This window comes from Salvelinus alpinus, chromosome 14 (assembly GCF_045679555.1).
Source record: "Salvelinus alpinus chromosome 14, SLU_Salpinus.1, whole genome shotgun sequence".
In the NCBI taxonomy this organism is placed as follows: Eukaryota; Metazoa; Chordata; class Actinopteri; order Salmoniformes; family Salmonidae; genus Salvelinus; species Salvelinus alpinus.
In genome coordinates this window covers 11,764,226-11,771,575 of record NC_092099.1, presented here as the reverse complement: position 1 = coordinate 11,771,575, position 7,350 = coordinate 11,764,226, and the positions used below count along the sequence as shown (strand labels likewise).

The window sequence follows — 7,350 nt, the reverse complement described above, 5'->3', positions numbered from 1 at the left end:
ACAGCCAAAGGTGTTTCTAACATGTGTGAATACTTATGTAAATGAGATATTTCTGTATTTCACTTTTAATACATTTGAATACATTTCAAAAAATATGTTTGCACTTTGTCATTATGGGGTATTGTGTGTAGATGGGTGAAAAAAAAAAAAAAAAAAATCAGGCTTTAACAACAAAATGTGGGTTAAGTCAAGAGGTATGAATACTTTCTGAAGGCCCTATGTATTAATCTTTCCTGGCAGGCCTACGTTTCACAGTCGGGAAGCTAGCGAGCTCTGTGTTGAATTTAACCTGGATGAGTTGTGATGCTGCCACCAACTATTATAAATGGCTCCCGCGCCCAGTGCAGGACAACCCGATCCCAAGAAAGGCATTCACTTTGAAATCCAGGGGAGCCTGTTGGTAGGTATTTCAGAAATCGGCCTGCGCAAGAGAGAATCTCAGATGTCTGCTTAGGGAGCACAAACACTTGCCAAGTCTGTCTGGGTGTAATACTTCAGGAGAGTTTCAGGAAGGAGGGACGCATGTTTTTCCTTTATATGGTTCCTAGGCTTCATATTTGTTTAATGGCTGTGGGTGTATTTTCCAGCGGTAGGAACAGAAGAGAACAGAGGGGCTGTGAATGGGTTGGTACTGGGATCCCTACACAGTTGCTGCGAACAGGACTATCTCTCTTCCCTGAGTTGACTATGATGCCATTAACTGTCTATCCGTCTTCAAGAGGCTAGAGCAGGGGTCGGGAACCTATGGCTCCCGAGCCAGGTGTGGCTCTTTTGATGATTGCATCTGGCTCGCAGATAAAACAAAATATTCTCACTTTTTTTTTTTATATATACAGTATATTTTTTTTTTATAAAATGTATCCCCTTTTCTCCCCAATTTTCGTGGTATCCAATCGCTAGTAATTACTATCTTGTCTCATCGCTACAACTCCTTGTTTTAATCCATCCATCGATTTTTCACTGCTCATGTCCTGTTCAGGGCTGCAGGAGCAATTGTCCATTATTTTAATTAAATGATACTGGCCTACGTTGGCCGTTGCTAGGTAAAACAGGTAAACGCCTCCTTTTGAATCAGTCTGCTCGGTCATTAGCTCAAAGCTAACCCTTCGACGAAGAAGATGGCGAAAAGAAAAAAAGATAACGAGTATCGTACATTTCAGGACGAATGGACCGAAGAATTCGCCTTTGTGGAGAGAGCAGGTTCTGCGGTGTGTCTAATTTGCAATGACAAAATTACCTCTAGCCGCTAGAGGATAACATCAACAGCTCCTGCACACACAGCTCAAACCTGGAGCACTAAGAGAAGCGGACCTTGGAAACTATGAGTACATCCTAATGAAACCCTAAATTCTTCCCTATATAGTGCAATACTTCTGACCAGGGTATATAGGGGTCTGGTCAAAAGTACTATACTATGAAGGGATTAGGGTGCCATTTGGGACCGAGACTATGTGAGATCCTTCTCTAAAACATGTCAATTCAATTAGTGTTTAAAGATCAAGATGTTTTCTGAAGAGGATAATTCAACACACGAACACATTTGGCCCCCGAAGCACAACAAAACATAAACATTTAGTTCAGGGGCCAAACTTTTGACCGGTAATGAAAGTTAGAGTTGAGAATTGAATACCTATCTTGAGAGTCAAGTTAGGCTGGGGTGATGGATACAGACAAAACCAAACTTCAACAGAATATGATGCATCATAATTAAATACAGAAGGATACAAATAACCCAGCTACAATAATACAGAATAGTGTTAACTGCAAGGTTATTAAAGTAAACAAAAACTAAAATAAAACATTTAATTGGAAAAACTATTTAGGAAACGGAAATAAAATTAAGAAAAACTAAAACTATACTGAACAAAAATATAAACACAACATGCAAATATTTTACTGAGGTACAGTTTATAAGGAAATCAGTCAATTAAAATTAATTAATTAGGCCCTAATCTATGGATTTGACATAACTGGGAATACAGATATGCATCTGTTGGTCACATGTACCTTTGAAAAATAAATATGAGCGTGGATCACACAACCAGTCAGTTATGGTATGACCATCATTTGCCTCATGCAGAGTGACATTTCCTTTGCATAGAGTTGATCAGGCTGTTGATTGTGGCCTGTGGAATGTTGTCACACTTCTCTTCAATGGCTGTGCGAAGTTTCTGGATATTGCGGGAACTGGAACACACTGTCGTACACGTCAATCAAACATGCTCAATGGGTGACATGTCTGGTGAGTATTAAAGCCATGGCAGAACTGGGACATTTTCAGCTTCCAGGAATTGTGTACAAGATCCTTGCAACATGGGGCCGTTCATTATCACGCTGAATCATGAGGTGATGGTGGCAGAGGAATGGCACAACAATGGGCCTCAAGATCTCATCACGGTATCTCTGTGCATTCAAATTGTCATCGATAAAATTCAATTGTGTTCGTTGTCCGTAGCTTATGCCTGCCCATACCCACACTGCCACCATGGGGCACTCTGTTCACAACATGGACATCAGAAAACCGCTCGCCCCGTCACAAAGCAATACACATGGTCTATGGTTATGAGGACACTGCAAAATTCTCTAAAACGACATTGAGGCAGCTTATGGTAGAGACATGAACATTACATTCTCTGGCAACAGCTCTAGTGGACATTCTTGCAGTCAGCATGCCAATTGCACGCTCCCTCAGAACTTGAGACATCTGTGGCATTGTGTTGACAAAACTGCACATTTTAGAGTAGCCTTTTATTGTCCCCAGCACATCATGCTGTGTAATGATCATGCTGTTTAATCAGTTTCTTGATATGCTATACCGGTCAGGTGGATGGATTATCTTGGCAAAGGAGAAATGCTCCCTAACACTAATAATGATAGAGAAATAAGCTTTTTGTGCATATGGATAATGTCTGGGATCTTTTATTTCAGCTCATGAAACATGAGACCAACACTTCACATGTGTTTATATTTATGTTCAGTGTATATCCTCCTGATTCCAAACAGGAAGTACCAGTGACACGCTCAATTATGGAAGTGGTCTGATGAAGCGGATGCTAAGCTAAACTGTTTCGCTAGCACAGATTGGCATATGTTCTAGGATTCATCCGATGGCATTGAGGTGTTCACCACATCAGTCACCGGCTTGGTGATATTGATTACAGGAAACATCAGCACTGAGCTAAAAGGTTAGAACTGCCGCTTTCAAGGAGCGGGACACTAATCCGGACGCTTATAAGAAATCCCACTATGGCCTCCGACGAGCCATCAAACAGGCAAAGCGTAATAACAGGACTAAGATTGAATCCTACTACGCTGGCTCAGACGCTTGTCGGATCTGGCAGGGCCTGGAAACTATCACAAATTACTAAGGGAAACCCAGGTACGAGCTGACCAGTGATGCAAACTTACAGCATCAGACAAGCTAAATGCATTCTATGCACGCTTCGAGGCAAGCAACACTGAACCATGCATGAGATCACCAGCTGTTCCGGACAACTGTGTGATCATGCTCTCCATAGCCAATGTGAGTAAGACCTTAAAAACAGTTTAACATTCACAAGGCCAGACGGATTACCAGGACACGTACTCAGATCATGCACTGACCAGCTGGCAAGTATCTTCACTGACATTTTCAACCTCTACCTGACCCAGTCTGTAATACCTACATGTTTCAAGCAAACCACCATATCCCCTGTTGCCAAGAACACCAATCTAACTTGTCTAAATGACTATCGCCCCGTAGCACTCACATCTGTAGCCATAACATGTTTTGAAAGGCTGGTCATGGCTCACATCAACACCATCATCCCAGACACTCTGGACCCACTCCAATTCGTATACCGCCCGAACAGATCCACAGATTAGAGGTCTTCAAGGATCCACCTGTACCCGAATACCCAAGACCCGGTCAGGTACCCGAGCGGGTCCAGATCCAGAATTCTAAATAATGTCACAGGTCTGGGTCGGATCCGATATGATTGTTACGGGTATGTTTAATTTTAACTCAGACTGAGTTATGGCTGAACTGACTTGTTCAGAAGGGCATATACAGATCCGAACAAGACTGTGGTACTAGAGAGAGCGAGAGAGACATTTATAATTTATGCTGCTGCTCTTGCTTTTCACGAGAGGGGAGCGTGGCACATGTAGCTTGTTGTTGGCCAATAAGAAGTCAAAGCGGCAATAGGCTACAGTCAGACCCTAGCCCCGTGTGTGGCAAAAGTTAGGAGCTATCTAATCAACGAAAGATAGTTGTACAGAAATAAGAGCCAAGAGTTAGGCTGCTACTTAATATTCTAAATGTTTTTTGTAACTGTAGGAGAAAGCGCAGCTTAAATAGCTTCTCCCGGTTTGATGCAGTCAAGACCGGTAGTACGCAATCATAATTGATGATAAATAACCTAGCTATGGCAGCTATTAGTCTACTATAGCGCGAGTCAGCTTGGTTGGTTAGTTGCCGTCTCTTGTCTCTCCCTCCTCCTCCGTGTCACTTGCTCACAGTACGGCCCCTCACCTACCTGCTAGAGCAGCACCTCTCTCTCTCTCGCGCTGTATCAGTTCTGGTTAATAAAGTAGCTAAAAAAAAGTCATCTTCTGTTGCTTCCCTCACCTAATATATATTTTTTTACAGTATATTCGGAAAGTATTCAGACCCCTTGACTTTTCATGTGCCTTGTACTGAAGCGTGGCTTCCGTCTGGCCACTACCATAAAGGCCTGATTGTTGGAGTGCTGCAGAGATGATTGTCCTTCTGGAATGTTCTCCCATCTCCACAGAGGAACTCTGGACCTCTGTCAGAGTGACCATTGGGTTCTTGGTCACCTCCCTGACCAAGGCCCTTCTCCCCTGATTGCGCAGTTTTGCTGGGCTGGCAGCTCTAAGAAGAGTTTATGCTCTGACATGCACGGTCAACTGTGGGACTTTATATAGACAGGTGTGTGACTTTCCAAATCATGTCCAATCAATTGAATCAGGATGCATTGAGGCTCAATTTCGAGGTTCATGGACAAAGGGTCTGAATACTTATGTAAATAAGGTATTTCTTGTCATTTTGTCATTATGAGGAATTGTGTGTAGATTGATGAAGTGTTTTTATTTATCAATTTTAGAATAAGGCTGTAACGTAACAAAATGTGGAAAAAGTCAAGTGGTCTGAATACTTTCCGAATGCATTGTACAGTATATGTATGCATATCATGTCTGGGTGGGAAAGCCCCAGGTCCATTTCGGAATGGGTCCAACTTCTGAACCCTGTGAAAACCTTTAACACATATTATGCAATCTCTATTGCACTCCACACTGCCCTCTCCCACCTGAACAAGAGGAACACCCATGTGAGAATGCTGTTAATTGACTACAACTCAGTTCAACACCATAGTGACCTCTAAGCTAACAACCCTGGGACTGAACACCTCCCTCTGCAACTGGATCCTGGATTTCCTGACGGGCCGCCCCCAGGTGGTGAGGGTAGGCAACAACACGTTGACCCTCAACACAGGTGCATGCTTAGTCCCTCCCTGTACTCCCTGTTCACCCACGACCGTGTGGCCGCGCACGACTAACGGCATCATTAAGTTGACACGACTGTGGTAAGTCTGATCACCGACAACAACGAGACAGCCTATAGAGAGGCGGTCAGAGACCTGGCAGTGTGAAGCCAGAACAGCAACCGCTCTCTCTCTCAACGTCAGCGAGACAAAGGAGCCGATTGTGGACTACATGAAACGGAGGGAAGAGCACGCACCTATTCACATCGACAGGGCTGTAATGGAGCGGGTCCAGAGCTTCAAGTTCAGTTTCCACATCACTAAGGATCTACCATGGTCCACACACACCAATACAGTCTAGACTGGCTGCATCACCTCTTGGTATGGCAACTGCTTGACATCCGACCGCAAGGCACTACAGAAAGCTATCTGCATTGACCCCTTCGGTACTGGTACCCTGGGTATATAGCTAAGTTATAGTTACTCAATGCAAATTTAAAATAACATGTTATTACTTTTCTATTATTTTTCAGTGTTCTTTCTCTCTGCAATGTTGGGAAGGGCCCTTAAGTAAGCATTTCACTGTTAGTCTACAGCAGTGTTTACGAAGCATGTGACAAATAGTTGTATTTTATTCAAAACTCCTGCCGGTGCCAGAGTAAATGGGTTGATTGCTTTGCAAATGGATACAGCAACCCAGAAAGTTATGACATTCTGAAAGAGGCATGAAAAATAACCCTGTGTGTGTAGATGAATGGAGCATGAAAGGACTGACTGCTTCATTTATGAGCATTTCAGCCAGCTTCTGTCACCCCTCCTTCAACAAGGCACAGCATGCATTGCTCAACCTCCATCAGATTTAGCATCCGCACACCGGAGATGTAATTGACTGCACATTGGACGCATGGGACATACCAGAGGAGAAGATCCTTCTCGTCCTAACTGACAACAGGGCGAACATAGTCAAGGCTATCAAGCTGTTACACAACAGGCAAAAGAATACCCATGACCAACAACAACCAGAGCTGGCCATCGCTTTGAACTGCACGGCAGACAATTATCTTTTTAAATCTAAGTCACATTAAGATTATCATTTAAAATGTATAACTTCCCCCCAGTGACAAGAAGTGACATCCCCAAAAAAACACTATTGGCTAACACGTAAATGGATCCTAGCCTCCCACACATATGCTACTTTCTGTCCCTAACATTCAAATTGAAACTAAATAATATAAAAATAGAAGTTATTTTAGAATACTCAAACTAAATGAAAATAGTAAATGAAGTCTGAAAACGGAAACTAAACTGGAATAGAAATAAAAACAAATAGAAAATCAAAACTATAATAACCTTGTTTCACTGTGTTAAGTTGAAATTCTACTAGATCAATTGTCAACGCCATGCTTACATTCTTATTTTATTGTAACCTTATAAAATACAGCATTCAAGGGGGTTTCCCCTGACGTTCAATATGTGGAGCAGTTAAATATGAAAAATAAACACTGTGTGTGTGATCTGGACGTGGTACAGAGACACATGAGCCTTCAGCAGCAGAGCAGCCAGACTTGTGAAATGGTGGTCCTCTGATCGGCCGCCCTCAGGCTGAGAGGGAAGGCAGTAGCAGAACTATTATAATGCGTCCCAAATGGCATCCCATAGGGCTCTGGTCAAAAGTAGCGCACTATATAGGAAATAGGGCGCCATTTGGGGGACACACACACACAATAACTCACACCCCCTGTCTAGCTGATCTGTTCAAGAGGGTTCTGAGTACAGAGAAATTTGTATTCCTCCCCCTTCTCATATCATCCTACACTTTTCATAGAAATGGACCTGGTTTTAGTTGGTCAGTCCTGTGGGTGCA

At 42.9% G+C, this 7,350-nt stretch overlaps 1 protein-coding gene across 1 annotated transcript in view; it reads right to left on the bottom strand.

Annotated features, from left to right (window-relative positions):
• LOC139538418 (myosin light chain kinase, smooth muscle-like) overlaps window positions 1-7,350 on the bottom strand; it is a 90,599-nt gene that overhangs the window by 44,753 nt on the left and 38,496 nt on the right. The window lies entirely within an intron of this gene.